This window comes from Mustela nivalis (assembly GCF_964662115.1).
Source record: "Mustela nivalis genome assembly, contig: HAP1_SCAFFOLD_165, whole genome shotgun sequence".
Taxonomy (NCBI): Eukaryota; Metazoa; Chordata; class Mammalia; order Carnivora; family Mustelidae; genus Mustela; species Mustela nivalis.
In genome coordinates, this window is record NW_028136460.1 from 988,748 (window position 1) to 1,007,666 (window position 18,919).

General features: G+C 41.8%; 1 long non-coding RNA gene across 1 annotated transcript; it reads left to right on the top strand.

Annotated features, from left to right (window-relative positions):
* The first annotated feature begins 1,860 nt into the window (after positions 1-1,860).
* On the top strand, positions 1,861-14,336 carry LOC309857013. Its single transcript, XR_014307441.1, has 3 exons — positions 1,861-1,910; positions 8,717-8,894; positions 14,249-14,336. It is a non-coding gene; the product is annotated as an uncharacterized lncRNA (long non-coding RNA).
* The last annotated feature ends 4,583 nt before the right edge of the window (positions 14,337-18,919 follow it).

The window sequence follows — 18,919 nt, forward strand, 5'->3', positions numbered from 1 at the left end:
AATTCATACAGTATCATGATTTAATAATCCTTCCTCACTCACCGGGTCATATTTCAGGTTTTTATATGTAGTTTTTATATCTGTAGTTCTGTTTCTGAATTCTGCATTTTGATTCAATCCTTCATTTTTAAATTTCTTATTTTAAAGATTTTATTTATTTGAGAGAGAGAGAGAATGAGCTAGGAGCAGGGGCAGAGGGAGAAGGAAAGGGAGACTCCTCACTGAGCATGGAGCCTGATGTGGGTCTCAGATCCCAGGTCTCTGAGATCAGGACCGGACCCAAAGGCAGATGCTTAACAGACTGAGCTACCCAGGTGCAGCCACATTCCTTCATATTTTTATTTTTACTCCAGTGCTGCACTGTTTGGCTGGTTGCTTCAGTTTCTGGGAGGGAGGGAGATGACCCCCTCCCCTGTTCTTCTAACAAGTTTGCTTCTGCTGCGTTGACTGGAGAAGGGCCAGGCTTCCTGAAGATGAGTAGGATGATTCAGTGACACCCAAAAGGCAGTGGCTATCATTGTTCCCACTGTGCTTCAACAACTTCACCCACTGACTCTTTGATGATGGCAGCCACCAGCAAATCTTCTGCAGAGGACTGCTGCCTTGGGATGCTTTTCTTGTGGTGCTGGACTTCATTCCCCCTGGCAGCCAGTACAGCTAGGATTAGAAACTAGGAAAAGTCCCATTAGAACCCAAGAAAGTGGGGTGCCTGGGTGGCTTAATCGATTGTCTGCCTTTGGCCCAGTTCATGGTCTTAGGGTCCTGAGATCAAACCCTGCACTAGTGTCCGTGCTGGCTGTGGAACCTACTTAAAATCAAACAAACAGAAATCAGCCCAAGAAAGTACCATCCTTTGTGTTGTTCTATACTGTGGATCAGATTTTATTTTTCTTTTCTTTTTTTTTTCTTTCTACTTTCTTTTTAAAGATTATTTATTTGTCAGTGAGAGAGCACAAGCAGGGGGAGCAACAGGCAGAGGGAGAGGCAGGCTTCTGGTTGGGTAAGGGGTCTGATGCCGGACTTGATCCCAGGACCCTGTGATCATGACCTGAGTCATGTTAGGCTGCTGCCTAACAGACTGAGCCAACCAGGCATCCCCCAGGATCAGACTTCAATAACCCTACCAGATTTCTTTAGCTTTGACATTTTAAAGGACAATGAAAGCTAGCTAAACCTACACCAGGATTCTGCATCTGCTGGGGCTGTGCTGTCCGGGCCTATGTGCCTCCTGTTCTTCTAACCCCATCAATTCCACCCATGTTTTAGCCAGAGAACTGTAGGCAGGTGTGGGTGTGTCACTGAAAGCTTTGACTCATCATTAATATCTTTATTGTAAGCTTATAATCTTTATTTTTTTCTTTTTTTGGGGTAAGATTTTATTGATTTGTTTGTTTATGAGAATGAATGGGGAGCAGAGGCAGAGGGAGAAGCAGACTCCCTGCTGAGCAGGAAGTCTGACATAGGGCATTATCCCAGGATTATTTATGACCTGAGCCCAATGCAGATGCTTAACCGACTGAGCCACCCAGGCGCCTCTTTATTTTTCCTTTATTGATTATCTGCCTTTCTGAGGCAGCGTTCTACCTGGGTTTTCATAACTCCACACTAAGGTATTCTTCCACTAGTGTGGCCTGTTTTGAGGTAATTCCTATACATTCTGGCTATGCTGCTAAATGATGCTATGATCTTGGGCTCTTTTTTTTTTTTTTAACCTCTCTGAGCCTTGGTTTCCTCTGTGCTAATGTGGATAATATACCCTCTCTTGCAGATGTGTGGAGGGCCATGGCTGACTTGGATGCAGTTGGAGTCATCTCATGGCACATGGAATACACAATTTATCTTGCTTCCTGTCTTGATAACGACATCTTGGTTTTCATGCTGTCTTAGAACAAGTAGAACTTGACTTACATGTAAGTTGTGAATTCACGTACTTTTGACAGAGGTGTTATTTTAGTTTAGTTTAGTTTAGTTTAAAGCAGGCTCCACACCCAGTGCAGAGCCCAGTGTGGAACTCAAACTCACCACCATGAGATCAAGATCCGAGCTGAGATCAAGAGTTGGCCGCTCAACCAGCCTAGTCACCCAGGCATCCCTTCTGTTTATCATTTTTCAAAAAATGTGACAAGTAACACTTTCTCTGCTTGGACCTGTCCTCACACCTGCTATGCTGGTCTGGGGGTCAGACGTGTAGCTGGTGTGGTGCTGGTGATGTTGAGCAAGACAGTTGTTAAGTCTTTTTACCCTAATTGCTGTTGTCCTATTATTTCCTTTTATTTTTAAAAGATTTTATTTTATATCGTGGTGATATATGCTAAAACTGTTGCTTCTGGTCCTGCCTTAAAACTTGAATATGTAGGGCATTTTTTAAGGATTCATCCCTGGAGATACAGTATTTGTTTTTCTCTGACTTAGTTTGATTAGCACAATACCCTCTAGGTACATCCATACTGTTGTAAATATCAGGATCTCATCCTTTTTGATGGCTGAGTAATATACCATTGTGTGTATGTATCACTTTGTCTTCTGTTGCTGGACACTTGGGCTGCTTCCATATCTCGGCTATGGAAAAAAAAATGCTGCAGTAGGCTTAGGGGTGCCTCTGTGCTTTCAGAATGTTGAGTCTGATGTGTCAACTGCCACAACAGTCGTGGCAACTCAGGAAGGGAGCCAGGTGCAGGAGGTAAGAGGAGGAGTGCAGCTTTAGGCAATCTGAGTTGAGGTGTCTGTTGGACGTGCAGGTGTAGGTTCTGGGTTGGACAGTCAAAATGTAGGAATGGGTGCTTGGGGGAAGAGAGATGCAATCATGCTGTTGCCAAGGGATATATTCCTTGTAGAGAGAGTGACAGTTAAGGATTTAGGGTAATTCCTTCTTTTCTTGGGCAGATAAAGGGGAAGAATAAAGGAGTAGTGGATGGAAGGGGAGGGATGTGGCTTTGATGCCAGGAAGGCATTTTTGCACAGATGTCTAGAGAAGAGAGATTTCAAGGAATGAAATGTCAGCAATGTTCGATGATGTGAAAAGTTGCAAAGCAGCTTGATTAGGGGGTGGGGGTAGATCGAGGAGGTTGTCACTGAGTACTGAAAGAAAATGGGAGGTGAGTAGTGGAGTCCTAAGCCAGACATAGAGATAGAGTGACTGGGCGTGAGACCATGGAGGTCACACACAAGAATAGCCTTTTAGAAAGTTTGATGGTAAAGACACAGACGATCATAACTCCAGACATAGCTTGGACAAGGGTGGGTTTTACAGGCTGTGTTTACCTATTTGCAGGTTGACTGAAGGGAGATGACAGATGGTGCATGCTGCTGGATGTTGTGGGTTGAGATGGGATCAGGTATACAGAAAAGCACACAGAGAGGAGTGTATGGATGCCCTGACTGCTTCTGTAGAACACAAGGACAACATTAGGCATGGAGGGAATGGAACGTGGCTCAAGGAGATGTGCAGTCTCAGATACAGACCACATGGCTCAGAGTCTTACAGGGCTCTCCTTGCCTCCGCGTGGCCCTTCTCACAGGGTTTAAGTTTTGAAGAGTCCTTTTGTTTCTCTGGGTTTGGGGTGTGACTGGAGAGACATAGCAGAGAGCAAGGGCTGAGGAAAGACCAAGAGGGCAGGAACTCACAGAGGGGAGTCTACTACCCTCTCTGCCTTTTCTGGTATGGGCTCTCTCCTGATCTGGATGGACGGATGACCTGCCATTACTTCTTTTAAAAATGCATTTGGCTTTACCCTGCCAGAAAGTAACACATGTTTATTGAAGAATAGTGGGAAACCCCAGAGAAACTGAAGGAAGAAAATAAGCACTCAGCTGAAGACAACCATTCAAAAGTTCTGGCACCTTTTCCTCCCAACTTTCACTGAAGTTGAACAGATAAATGTATATATATGAAGTGATTTCTGGGAAAGACAAAAAAAAAAAAAAAAAAAGATACCAACAACAAGAAAACAAAAAAGAGAACAAAGCAGAAGAAAACGGTGTTCATTTTCTTCCTGAGGCTGCCCTTCCTCGATACTGCTACTTGGTTTTACTACCTGCTTTTCTCCCTGGGCTTTCTTGACAAAACATGGTTCCACTACTTTTACCTTCTTCAAAGTGTTTGACAGAGTCGTTTGCTTTCAACATGGAGTTTGAGCAAAATGGACTATTGTTTTAAAATATTCTATCATGTGTGCTGTAATATCTCATCCTGGACATGATACAAATGCTATGATAAAAAGAAGAGATGCTTTTAAAGTGATCACCAGAGTTGTGAAATTCATTGGCATGATCCTTCTTTTTTTTTTTTTAAAGATTTTATTTATTTATTTGACAGACAGAGATCACAAGTAGGCAGAGAGGCAGGCAGAGAGAGGAGAAAGCAGGCTCCCTGCAGAGCAGAAAGCCCGATGCGGGGCTCGATCCCAGGACCCTGGGATCATGACCTGAGCTGAGGGCAGAGGCTTAACCCACTGAGCCACCCAGGTGCCCCGACATGATCCTTCTTTTGAGGGTCATAATTCGTTTAATTTTTTTCTGCTCCAGCTTAACCTTCGCAGTCTTCAGTTGTTATGTGCATTAGACACAGTATTAGCAGTAGTGGCAGTAAAAATACTCCTGTCACCCTTTACAGGTACCATTTTACTAGCATCTCCTTACCACTGTAGCAGCTTTAAACCCTGTTTCCACCCTGTTCATTCCTTTAAATGCCTTTTCCTTAAAACCTTTTCTTAGTTTTTGGTGTTCTATAGCTTTACCACAAAATGTTTAATTGAAGATTTCTCATCTTGCTTGGTATCTGTGCATTTCCTGTATTTCTGGATTTATCATTTCTGTAATATCCTCAGCTGTTTTCTTCTGAAATTTTGACTCTGTCCTTCTGCTGTACTTCCCAGGATTCTTATTTAAACCTCCTGTCTGTTGTTCGTGTCTCTCAAGCTGGCGTTCATCCTCTTCTCCTGCCTCCTTGTGTTGCATTCTGGGGAATGTCTTCACTTCTTGGTGCAGTGTTGTGAAGTCCTTCATTCGGGGCTCATCTACTGCCCCACCATTCTGGTGTGTTTTCTGTTGTGTTTTACGTCTCAGTGATTTTTGGTCCCTGTTTAACTTCCTTCAGTTCCATGTTCACACTTGGCCTGTTGCTTTTGATAGGCTCTTGATCCTTCTTCATTTTTAAACCTCTTTTGTGTTCTTAAACAATTAACATGTAACATTTTATATTCTGTATCTGATCATTCCAGTGTCTAAAGTCTTCATTTTCCCTCAGTCTTCTGTCTCTCACAGTGGCCTCATTTCTTGCATGCTTTGTGAAGGGATTTTGAGACCAGTATTATTGGAACATAGATGTAATCTCTTTTAATTCTGTTTTTTGGTGGGTTTTTTTTTGTTTGTTTGTTTGTTTGTCTGTCTGTTTTTTCCTGGAGGGTTTGTCTTTCCTTTGCCAGGAGGCTGGGAGTGTTCTTGGTTGGGATCACTTTGTTTCCATTTGAGGGTCCTGGTTTATTAAGGAAATCTCAGGTTCAGTTTCCCCAACTTACCATGTGGTGGGAACGGGGTCTGGAGGGCACAGGCCTGTAGAGATCCTGCAGTGAAAATGGAATTTGTTCTCTGGCACCCTGATTTGTTTCTCTTGAGCTTGTTGCTTACAGATCAGGTTTTGGCTCACTTGTTTCTGCCACCTCCCTCTTCCTGCTTCCTTTCCTACCATTTTCTAAGTCCTTTGCTAGTTTTCCGATGTCTTCTAAAGCCCAGAAATGTTTTGTGAATTCCATTTGCCATCACTAATTGCAAGTCTCATCCTGCAGCAGGAAGGCCAGAGCCAGACACTGTAATGCTCTGCCTCCCACAGAGGAGATTTTAATACCCTCTCCTCGTGTTCAGAAATTCTAGATTGGAGATGGAGTTATGGATACATTACCATCTACAGAGGATTAGTTGCCTATATAATAGAACAAGTATGCATTATTCTAATCTTCCTAAAACTTCCATTTTGCATAATAAATATGAATGAATAAGGAACCCGCATTACTTTAGTTTATGCAGATGTTCTCTTTCTGTCTCTGGCTTTAGATGGTAGGTTGTCATTTGTATGGTTAATTCTGAAAATTGGGTAACTTCATTCTTATTTTCTACATGTTGGTGCCATATAAAGTGATGATTTATGGAGATTCAGAGGTAAATATTTATCAACATCTAAATAATTGGGGAAGGCTTTCTTTACAAAAGGTAGAATTATTAAGATCTGTTTAATCACAGAAGGGATATCCTGTAAAGCTAGCCCAAAAAAAAAAGTGGATCAGAAGAAAGCAGAGAGAGGAGAGAATTTGGAAGGAGCACGTGGAGGGACACCTACTGCCTATCCCTGTAAGTCAGGGGCAATCCGGAAGGGAAACCTTGTTAAAGGAGGCAGTAGTGTTTAGATGTAATGAGCTACTGGAAACCTCACAGTGTTCTGGTGAAGCAAGTGGTGTGCAATCAAGTCCGCAGCCCAGTTGAAGTTGTGGCTTCAGGCAGCAAGCGAGCAGGCCTTTCTGTCTGCCTTTATCTCCAGTGGGAGCGACTTGTCCTCCTTGAAGTCAGCCTCCAGACATCTTTTCCTGTCGCTACACATCTGTGCATCACTGAGAATTTCTGCGGTTGCTGCTTCATGGAGATGTTTGTCAGTTTTGGGTTTTGTTTGTTTTGTTTTGTTTTTTACTGAGGTTCACTTGCTAACTTTTCTCTTCTCTTAAAAAAAAATATATTTAATCTAGGGGTGCCTGGGTGGCTCAGTGGGTTAAAGCCTCTGCCTTCGGCTCAGCTTGAAGGCATGATCCCAGGGTCCTGGGATTGAGCCCCACATCAGGCTCTCTGTTCAGCAGGGAGCCTGCTTCCCTTCCTCTCTCTCTGCCTGCCTTTCTGCCTATTTGTGATCTCTGTCTGCCAAATAAATAAATAAAATCTTTAAAAAATATATGTGTTTAATCTAGGGGCACCTGGGTGGCTAAGTGGGTGGGTTAAGCCTGTTTCTTCAGCTCAGGTTATGATCTCAGGGTCCTGGGATTGAGTCCTGCATCAGCAGGGAGCCCTCTTCCTCCTCCTCTCTCTCTCTCTGCCTCTCTGCCTACTTTTGATCTCTCTCTGTCAAATAATTAAGTAAGTAAATAAATCTTTTAAATATATATATATATATAATATCTTCCAGGAAGAGATTATGCTGAGTGAAAAAAGTCAAGCAGAGAGAGTCAATTATCATATGGTTTCACTTATTTGTGGAGCATTACAAATAGCATGGTGGACAAGGGGAGATGGAGAGAAGGGAGTTGAGGGAAACTGGAAGGGGAGGTGAACCATGACAGACTATGGACTCTGAAAAATAATCTGAGGGTTTTGAAGGGGTAGGGGGTGGGAGGTTGGGGGAACAAGGTGGTGGGTATTAGAGAGGGCACGGATTGCATGGAGCACTGGGTGTGGTGCAAAAACAACAAATACTGTTACACTGAAAAATATATATATATATATTTCATCTCTTATTACCATGTATTTCAAATGGTAGTGAGGGATGATGGTGTGGGACCCCATGAAGTGAATTTACACTGCCATCTTGACCACAATATAAGTGTCATACACAGCCGTCCTGTGTCCCCTTTCGTTCTGAAATGGATTCTCTCTTCCCAGCTGTTATCAATAGAAGACAGGGGTCTTTGTTCTTGTAGGTGACTTGTCCAAGATCGCACAACTTTCGAGGTTTAACCTTTGGTCTGATTGTAGGACCCATTTTCTTTAACTCAGTGCCATGCAACCTACCATGAAGGCTCTCAATACTCTCCTGCTTTTGAAGCTGTACTCCACAGGCCACGTCTACCAGTGCATATCTATTTTTGTCTAGTTCACTCATTTATTGCACACATTTACTGGATGCCAGCTATGTGTTTCAGGCACCTTTCTAGGTGCTGGAGATATGGCAGTGGGCAAGTCAAACACAACCCCCTGCCCTCATTGAGCATGTTCCATTTCCTACTACTGGAAGCATCCACCAGGAACAATGGACTTATGCCAGAAGTCCAGCAATGATATGAGTTCCAGAAATTTCTGAATGGTTCTTTGTGGAAGTGATGATTTGGCGGCAGCCCTCAAGGTAGCTACCTGCACAGGCCAAAAAAAAAAAAAAAAAAAAAAAAAAGGAGGGCTGGTGTAGAAATGCCTGATGAATGGGCTTCAAGGTCAAATAACTGAGCCAGGTCTTTAAGGTCTTATTTAGCTCGGAGATTTTTCAAGAACTTTCCATGATACATAAGCATATTATAGAAAAAACCCTATTCAAAGCACACTGTAAATTTGGAGGATGATTGTCTTTGCATTATTTTTGTGATTAAATGACAGTTGATGATACAAGCACTGTTGTAAGTCACTTATCCCTGTGCAAACACTTTGTGGTAAATTCTTTTCTCATCCTTATTTTTCAGAGGTAGAGACTGATGCAAAGGGAGAAGTTTGGTGGTTCTCCACTGGCCACAGCTAAGCAAGCAAAAAGCAAAAAGCAGAGCCTGCATTGGAACCAGGCACTGTGGCTCCAGACCCCAACTCTTCACCCTTGGGCTTCTTGCAGCACGCCTGATTTCTTGTCACTAAGAACTTGGTGCAGGAGTTTAACGGTACCTTTAACTTCTAGTTTTTCTTTCTCAGAACTGAATCTGCATTGCAGTGCATCTCTGCATAAACATGTGTTTAATTTTGTCACCTTTAATTTTGTTTTTAGGTAAGATCTGAAGGAGTCAATCTGTTTCTTCTGTGGCTTCAAGCACTTCAGACAAACTTTGCAGAAGAGCAGGTGCTGATTTTTGCTTGCCTCATGCCTGGTTTCCCAGCGATCATGTCATCCAGAGGGACCTGCATGGTGGAGACACTCATCAGTCCTAGCCCTGGTGTGGCGGATGGTGAGGAACATTTTAGCCAGCCTTACAGGTTGAAATGACTCTGGAAGTTCTCTTGAGGGATTCCTCAGCTTGTCATGATCCTGAATAGAACCCTTTATTTCGTAGATGGGTTTGGAGGAGGAATTATCCCCTGCTCTTGTTCACAGTAATGTCTTACAGACATTAGAATAGAAAGAATCAGAGCCTTTTTTATATGCAATGAGGATGAGAGACATTTACTGAAGTGGTGGAAACAGAAATGGAAGGGAGGACTCAGATGTTGGAAACAACAGGAAGTGGAGACACATCATGTATCTGGAGTGTTTTCTTGGCTGTGAATGAAATTTAAATCTGCCATCCAAAACTACTGTTTATTGTCCTCAGCATGATTGTTTCACGAGTGGACATTCATCTGCTCACCCAGCCCTGTATTTTCATGCCGCATTCATGGAAAGACAGTAGCTGCTTCCTGGGAAAGTCATGGCAACCATCTGTGTCCCATGAGTTTTTAAGGAACTTGCCAGTTAGGGCCAATGATTGATTAATGCACATCACTTTATTGCCCAAAGACAGGTATTTGATCCTTAGGCTGACCGAAGCAGAATTTGGCAGAGAGAAGAATAGTTTAGAGGGAGAGGTGGCTTCATGGGAGTTTGTACTGTATTTCCAACCCCTTGATGCTTGCTGGCCTGGAGTGTAGCGTGAGCAGGTTCCAAAGGAGGGGCAGATGTATTTTAATGAAGGCCATTTTTTAAAAACCCTTTGAACGTTGGTGAAAGAACTCCTTTTTTTTCCCCACTCTGGAGCAAAGATATATCCACAAGAATCACTCCACTCTTGCCGGCCATATCAGGGGAAAGGATCGCTGAGGACCAAACGTGCTTTTTCCTTCAAGTCCTATTGAACTGTATGGTTATTCAGGTAAAAGCAAAATCTTGGATAATTCAGGAATGGTCTTTCTCTTGATAGGAAAGAGGAAACATTGCTTATTTTCTCCCAGCTCATCCATATTTTGTATGTTTGCTTGTTTGTTTGTTTGTTTGTTTGTTTTTTGAGTTGACTCTTTATGATATTTCACTAGAACTTGAATATGTGCTATATCACATCAGCAAAGACCTGGCATACATAATATTTTGTGTGAGAGTGTATGTCAAGCAAACATTTCAGTTCTCCCATCGGCTTTTATATTACCATATTCACACAGAACACTTCACTTCTAACACTGTGGCTGAGGCTGTGGATTTTTCCCTCACCAGGCAACTCTGCAACACCAGCTGGGTGTCCTGTAGTTTTATTCAGCTTTGACACTGTCTGCCTTGATATGGCATCTGATCCCACAGGTTAAGGGCTCAGTCCCGTGAGACTGTTCCATCACATTCAGGTGCCAGTCATAAGTAGGAGGAGCCCAGGTTACCCACAACTTCTCTACAACTTGGCTACAAATCAGAGGTTCCTTCAACTCCTCCTCCGGTTCAACTGAGTGGCTCGCAGAACTCTGGGAAACATTTGTTTTCATTTGCAATTTATGAAAGATATGATAAAGGATACAGATGAACAGTCAGATGCAGAGACACAAAGGGCACAGTCTGGGAGGGTCCCAAGCACAGGAATGTCTATTCCTGTGGAGCTGGGTTTTATCCCCCTCCTGGTACCTGGATATGTTTACTTACCTGGAAGTTTCCTGAAACCCCTGCTATGAGGATTTTTTTTAAAAGATTTTATTTATTTATCAAAGAGAGAGAGGGGGAGAGAGCGAGCACAGGCAGACAGAATGGCAGGCAGAGGCAGAGGGAGAAGCAGGCTCCCTGCTGAGCAAGGAGCCCGATGTGGGACTCAATCCCAGGACGCTGGGATCATGACCTGAGCCGAAGGCAGCTGCTTAACCAACTGAGCCACCCAGGCGTCCCTGCTATGAGGATTTTTATGGAGGCTTCCTTACATAGATGTGCTCTGCTTTTAGCCCCCTCCCCTCTCTGGGGGAATGTAGGGGTTGGGGTGGGGGTGCCGAAGATTCTAAATTCTAATCATGGTGTGGTCTTCCTGGTGATGTGTCCCCACTGAGGAGCCATCTCGGAGCCCACCCAGAGTTGTGTTATTAGAACAAAATATTAAACTCAAAATGGATGGAAGACCTCAATGTAAGATAGGAATTCTTGCCTGTTTTCTTAAGGTGATTCTTTCTCTCTGCTATCCCTCAAGATTCTGTCCTTGCCTCCCTTCCTGACTGCACTGTCCTATTGGGCAATCTTGCCTATTGGGCAGGTGGAATGGACCAGTAGGGTCAAAATGCACAGCTTCTAGAAGGCAAAAGGAATCCTCCAGTCTGCTCTCAGGACTTTGGAGTCTTTGTGTTTTTGGTGCTGGTGAAAGGAAATGAGAGAGGAGAGCAGACAAGAAAGAATGCTAAGTCATTAGAGAGAACTGGTAGGATAAAATACAGGCATGATGAGTAGAATGAGTTTAAAAACATGATACCATTGGGTGATTTTTTTAATACTCAGTAAGAATATTTTTAACAAAGTGAACCATTTAGTTTTGAAATATTCATTCTTAGCATAATTTGAGTTTTAAGATAGGATTACATTACAACATTATTTGTCACCATGACTTTTTTTTAATTTCGGATAGGAATTTTAATAAGATAGCATTTTATTTCAGTAGACATTTAAGTTAAAATTTAAATGTATATATGTTCTTTCCCGCATATTATCCAAAGGCTACAAATTAGAGTGGAAGAATAAGGAGAATCAAGATACTTGTTTTAAAGTTCTTTTTACACTGTTTTGAAAATATTGTCTTCCTCATTTATTTCCATCATTTACCATGTTAGCAAAATCTACAAACTTGTACTTGGTAAGTACTGATTGGGCTGGGTATAGAGGATGTCCACAGGGAAGCTGCCATTCTCTTTCAAAGTGACCTTTGTTTATTTTTAAGCAAAATAGTCACTTTATTCTTATATTTAATGGTAACTTTATTGTAAGAGGTTTAAAGTTTCCTAATAAATGATTTTACCTATTTGTACAAACTATTTATTTGTACCTCAGGAAGACTGTGGCTCCTAAAATAATTCAACATGTGTCATGATTCTTCTTGGTATAATTATATTTAAAATTAAGTTTTAAAATTTTAATTTTTAATTGAAACTGTTTATTGAAGGCAGTGTTTATTTTCTCATGCAAAGATGTTGAAATAAACATTCTCGTTGAAGTCTTCTCTTAACGGGGTTGAGGTATGGTGACCCCAGACCCCAGACCTTGCCCAGTGGTGAGGCAGACCATCCCAGGCCATGCAACTGCCCAGAGTAGCCCTTCCTTATATCCTGGATCTTTCATCCACTACGTGCTACTTACAGCTTCTTATGGAGGGGCCAATATTTGGGCAACTGTGCAACCTAAGGGCAGTAAGCTCCAGAAAGGAAGGAAACATGAGGAAATTTCTAGTTTCACTGCTCAGGGTTTTTTGGGTTTTTGTTTGTTTGTTTGTTTTCCCCTGTGAAAAATGAAGGCTCACAGGACATAAGTATCCCTTTGATTGGTGCTGGGGTGGGGAAGCAAATTTTCTTCTCCCTATTATTGGAAACAGGCAAAATTAGTTAAAGTGAATAATCAGAAACAATTTGGGAGGGAAAGAGATCACAACAGGCATTAATCCATGTGGTGAATGTGGACTACTAATTCAGTTGTCTTTGGGTGTTTACTTACATACACACAAATGTGCATGCTTGGATCAGGGGAAAGCAGCAAAAACTTGATGCCTTTTGAAATATGTAGAAGTACTAACCTTTAGAGGTACCGGGCTATGTATTTGTTAGCTATATGTATATGGGTATTTTTTTCAGAACTTGATTCTGATTTGATAAATAGTCTATATTCACTGTGGAAAACATAGTATACTTTAATATATTGAATTAAAGTTCTTTATTGAGAACTTGTCTGCCTCATGCAAGTGCCTCCAGGTATATAAAAGGTGGGAGGTCGGGGTACCAGGTGGTGGGTAATATAGAGGGCATGGATTGCATGGAGCACTGGGTGTGGTACAAAAACAATGAATACAGTTATGCTGAAAATAAAAAAAAAAGAAAGTAAGAGAGCTGGACATACAGCAAGTAGTAGCTCAAGTCCAATACCATGGTAACTTTTTGTATTGATTATGAAATTTAAAGGAGAAAGGGACTTTTTTTATTATTATATTTCTTTTCAGTGTTCCAGAATTCATTGTTTATGCACCACACCCAGTGCTTCATGCAATATGTGCCCTCCATAATACCCATCACCAGGCTCACCCAACCCCCTACCTGCCTCCCTTCTAAAGCCCTCAGTTTGCTTCTCAGAGTCCACAGTCTCTCATGGTTTGTCTCCCCCACCAATTTCCCTCAACTCACTTCTCCCCTCCATCTCCCAATGTCCTCTGTGTTATTCCTTATGCTCCAGAAGTAAGAAACCATATGATAATTGACTCTGCTTGACTTATTTCACTCAGCATAATCTCTTCCAGACCAGTTCATGTTGATACAAAAGTTGGGTATTCATTCTTTCTGATGGAGGCATAATAATCCATATTGTATATGGACCACATCTTTATCCATTCATCCATTGAAGGGCATCTTGGTTATTTCCACACTTTAGTGACTTTGGCCATTGCTGCTATGAACATTGGTGTACAGATGGCCCTTCTTTTCACTACATCTGTATCTTCTTGGTATATACCGAGTGCAGTTGCAGGGTCATAGGGCAGCTCCATTTTTATTTTTTTGAGGAATTTCCACACTGTTTCCCAATGTGGCTGCACCAAGAAAGGGACTTGTTATTAATTCTGTGGAGCTGGTCAAGTCAAAATTCAAAGATGAATTTTTTCAGACATAAAGTAGTTTATACTGATTCTATTCTTCAGATTCATCTACAAGGAAAAGGCTATAAAACTAAAGTCTCATGGATTTGATTAGGGTAGTATTGGATGTTAAAGTACCTGAAATGATGAAGAATGTCTGTACATTCTTCTAGATTTGTTTCAGTCCTAAAATATTAAATTAGTTATAATGTATGTGAAAATATCCTTACTATTAGAATTGCTTATCCTTTCTCAAATTTTCTAGTGGCTTAGTACTTAGTACTTCCACCGCTGTATGCCATATCTATAATAAGCAAGCAGTAACAGGAGTCACCATCCCACCTTTGTCAGGTCACAAGGCAGAATCAGAAACAAGTCTACCAAAAAATGTCATCCCTAATAATTTCTGGTACTTTAATTTTAAAGATTTAGTTGATATTCATCCAATCAAATATATAGCTGAGGTATATGTTTGTGAGAAATTGAACTGTTTAGGGTGGTGGCTTACACTCACTCCCCTAATCATGTATTCTGTTTCCTTCCAGACATCCCCCATTTGAGACCAGCGCCAGTGTATGTACATTACTACAACTCAAGACAATGAAAACATTTATAGTATAAAAATTCCATACATGGCAATTCACATTGTTTTTATTAAATGGATTATAAATTTCTTTTTGGAAAAAGTATCTAGCTATAATCCAAAACACTCAAAATCGAGTTGCTCTACTGCCCCAAATCATACAGGTATGTCATTCCTCTTTTTCTTATATTTTACATAGGTAAAAATACACTAACACATACCAAAGTAATTGACTCATAGGGGTTTTGGTTCCTAAAGGATGCTGGTTCTAGGGATTATGTTTATGGGTGGGCTCTCTCTCTGTTGCTGAGGTGTCAGAGGGACTTCTGAGATAGCACTTGCCATGCCCTGCTGACATTGCCATGACAAGGTGATCTTGGGGGCCAGGGAGATGTTCTGAAAACATGATGTTGTGTGCAGTCTCCTGGACCCTCTCATTTTCCTTCCTTTGCTCAAGAGCCAGTGACATCAGAGCATAAGACCAGGGGCCTGTGTTGCCTTCACCCATCCCCAGCACCAGGCAGGCCCTCCATAATCATGTAGGTGGGCTGTGGGAAGGACCTATTTGACTGCCAAGTGCCTCTTGGCATCTCAGAGGGAGCAGTGGAAGAGATCTCAGGATTTTGAGGTGCCATGATGGAATGCCTGGAAGAAAAGGCAGACTCTCTTTAGAAGGCTTTCAGTGAAGAACTCTTTCTGTGTGGGGCCCATGGTATACCTTCCCTTTCTTGTGGTCCTTGGTCATAGAGAAATGGGCTTTCCCAGCAGGTTGAGTTTCTTAGAGACTTTGTGCTGTGTAAGGAAGGACAACTTGGGGAGGTTTGAGAGGGGCTGCTTCATGTCAGGGGCCTGCTTTTATGCACAAAGCATGGTCCCCTTAGAGTAGCTTCGCTGATGCCCCAGAGTTCCCAAAAGTGTGACTAGGCCTGAGCTGCAAGAGTTCACACACCTGAGTGGCAGGTAGCATCTTGGTGGAGGAGCACCAAACTGAGGTCCAGAGCACGTGTCCTCATTGATTAAGAACTGACTACAGAGCTAGACAAACTTCTTGTCAAGAAGTCTGAGGGGGATACAGTTACAGTAAAGAGCAGCAAAATACTTACTGAAGATTTTGAAAGGGAGCTTTGGGGTGCGTGGATGGCTCAGTTGGTTAAATGTCTGCCAGAGATCAAACCCTGTGGTGGGGGGTGGGGAGTCCCTGCTAAGTGAGGAGTCTGCTTCTCCCTCTCCCTTTCCCTCTGCCACTATCCTTGTCTGTGCTCACTTACTCTCTGTCTCTCTGTGTCAAATAAATTTTATAAATCTTTTAAAACATAAAAATACAAGAAAGATTTGAAACTTAAATTCACTAGTTGTAACATGTAATAGGAACCCTGTAAACAGTAATGATCACTGCTGAGAACAAAATTGATTTTTTTAAAGATTTTATTTATTTGGCAGAGAGAGATCCCAAGTAGGCAGAAAGGCAAGCAGAGAGAGAGGAGGAAGCAGGCTCCCCACCGAGCAGTGAGCCCAATGCAGGACTCGATCCCAGGACCCTGAGATCATGACCTGAGCTGAAGGCAGTGGCTTAACCCACTGAGCCACCCAGGTGCCCCACAAAATTGATTTTCCAAAGGAATATCCCAGAACACTGAGGAAAATTTCAAAGAGATGGAAATGAGAAACGAATAAGTAAGATCTGAGTTCAGGTCCAAATCTACCTTGCAAGTACCCTGAGGACAAAAGGAGAAAATAACAGAAGTTATAACTGAACTAATGCAGCATTTACTTGAGCTGAAAAACAGTCATGCCTTCAGTTCATAAAGCCTTCAAGTCTCAGGGAGAATTAGCTGAACAGACTCAAACCAAAACAGACGTAAACCTATTTGACTTTCAGGGACTAAGAAAAAATTGTCAGAGTTCCAAACAGAAACCACCAGTTCCTTCTAGAAAATGAGACAGAGTATCATTGAATATTGACTTTAAGCTCTATCCCTCAGAGCTGAAAGAACTCTCTTTCTTAGAACTCTTGCTTCCTATCACATATGTAAGCAGATGTCAGATTGATTAACCTTGTAAATTGGTTTAAGTTCTAACTCTACAAACAAAATGATAAAGAATTTGGAGACAATCTAGGGGCATGTAAAAATTTGGGAAGTGGTAGACTACCTTAGGTAGAGATAAGACCCACAGACCATAGAAGAAATGACATGCCACTTTATTTTAAAACTTTGAAAAAGATTTGTATATCAAAAAAGAGTAAAGCTGCATGTGGGCAACAGGCTGTGAAAAGCATCTGTAACATCAGCTGTTCAAGGAGTTCATGTCTCTGACGTGCCTACAAATTGAGAAGAAGACAAACAGTCCGATTGAAAAACAGACCAAATGAGAGGAAGGAGAAGTTCATGGAAAAGGAAACAGAAATGACCCTGGATTTCATAGTGAGCCAGGGAACACCATTAGTTCTGGACCATGTTGAGACACCTTTAGTCACTCACCCTGTAGACAAAAACTAAAAATCATCAGGTAGACAAAAATTTGCATGAAATCATATATAAGAAACTCAGCTCCACTCTTTGATATATTTTACAGTCTATTTTGTGTGATTGTTAAGTCAATTCAAAACAATCTGTTTAGAGACTCTGACTGTTCCCTACTTGGTTACAAATTTTCAGGGAACCATCACTGTATTTATTGAGAATAATTTCCTCATTCTTGAAAAATACATTTGAGTGATGAAAAATAGCAAGAATAATGGAATAGCCACAAATTCAAAGTTCTAGTTTTCCCCCCGCCCTTAGTGGGAAAGGAAACTTTTCACACATGTGAGTCATCTACTTTTATTATCTGGATTTCTTAGTTTCTGTAAAGTCTGACCTCCTGAATCAGTTTGGATGGTTGTCTCATCCTAACTCAAACTGTCTTAAAGATTAAAAAAAAAAAAAAAAAAAACCTTCAATCTCATGAAGAAGCAGCTCATGGCAGTGCTTGCAGAGAATGTGTTTTATTCACACTGTCTCCATGATTTTCTCCATTTTTCCCTACTGTGCCCTTTCCCTCTGGCCAGTTTGTCTTCCACCCCCTGCTGACTGTGTGATGGCTGCCCGCAGTGGGGGCACTGCTTTTCTTGTTCACATTCAGAGACAACCCAGATATTTCTGTAAAGCCCTTCCTATTTGTGTGTGTGGGACAACCTAGGTTACTGTGTCTCATAGAACAGTAACAAGGCACTGTCTGTCATGCAGCTGGCTGTGTGAATGGCCCAGGAGGAACATGACTGGCTTCCATGACAGACCCCTTCCCTGTAGTGTGGATGGGGCCAGCTTCCTGTGAGTCACCTGGGCTGCAGTGGAGGAGGCACACAGTGCACTGGGGTTCAGGGAGGGGGAGGGAGGAAGGATGCTGGCAGTCAACTCTCCAGATCCAGTACTACCACACCCTGAAGATAGTCCTACCTAGAAATGGTCCCTGCCATTGTACAGACTCAATATGTCTCAGTGAGTTCTTCTAGTAGTTTTTAGTGCCACTGTAGCAAATGACAAATTCTCAGTGGCTTGAAACAACACAAATTGATTATCTTGCAGTTCTGGAGGTCAGAAGTTCAAAAATCAGTCTCAGTGTGGTAAAATCGGGGTGTTAGCAGCCTGTGTTCCTTCTGGAGGCTCTAGAGGAGAATCCACTTTCTTGCCTTGTCCTGCTTCTAAAGCTGCCTGCATTCCCTGACTTGTGGCCCTTCATTGCACCACCTTTTATCCCTCTGTTTCCAACTTCACATTGCCTTCTGATTCTGATCCTCCTGTCTCCTTATGGATCCTCATGATTACATTGGGACCACCGAGGTAATCCAGGATAATCTCTCCCCCCTCACACCTTAATTTAATCATGCTTGCTAAATCCCATTTGCCAGGTAAGGTAAAGTACTCAGAGCTTCTTGGGCTCAGGATATGGTCATCTTTGGGGCAGTCGCTATTCAGCTGGTCAGTTGCCTCCTGTGCTCCCTTTTATGCCTCACACCTCATCTCACATGTGTCTGCTGTGTTCCTCTCTTCATCTGCATTGCAAATGAGAAATGCAGCAATTTAAACCATTGAATATTAGATTTTGGAGATAGTTGCAGGAATAAAAGCACATATAATTTTATTTGTGTCCTAAAAGTTTTTGTTTGGAATTTTAAATTTTATCTAATTGTCCCTAGGTAAATTAAATATGATTCAATCAGTTGATCTGAAAAATCTTTTCAAAGAGTATACCGCTGTTGTAAAGGCCCTTCAAAACAGTATTTTGAGTGCTGTTTCCAAATGAAGTTTACACTTTCACCCTTATCACTGTATTAAAGGTCATGTTGGAGGGTTTTGTGTGTGTGTGCTTTTTTCCAAAGTGAACTTGCTTCTCTATCTAAAACTAATACCTCTAACAGTATTTTTCACCAGGGAGGAGAGGAATTAGTGTATCTTCTAGACTAAGTTTTCTTTCCACGTGAAGAATCTGTTAGGACTAATATTCATGGGAGAAGGAAAAGACAGTAGCTCTTACACCCCATATACTATGTTGACAACAATAGTATAAGCCTGACCAAAGCTGTACATCTTGGTGCATCATTTCAGCTGAAACGTGTTCAGTGAAGTATGATTTATTCCTTAGTAATTCATTT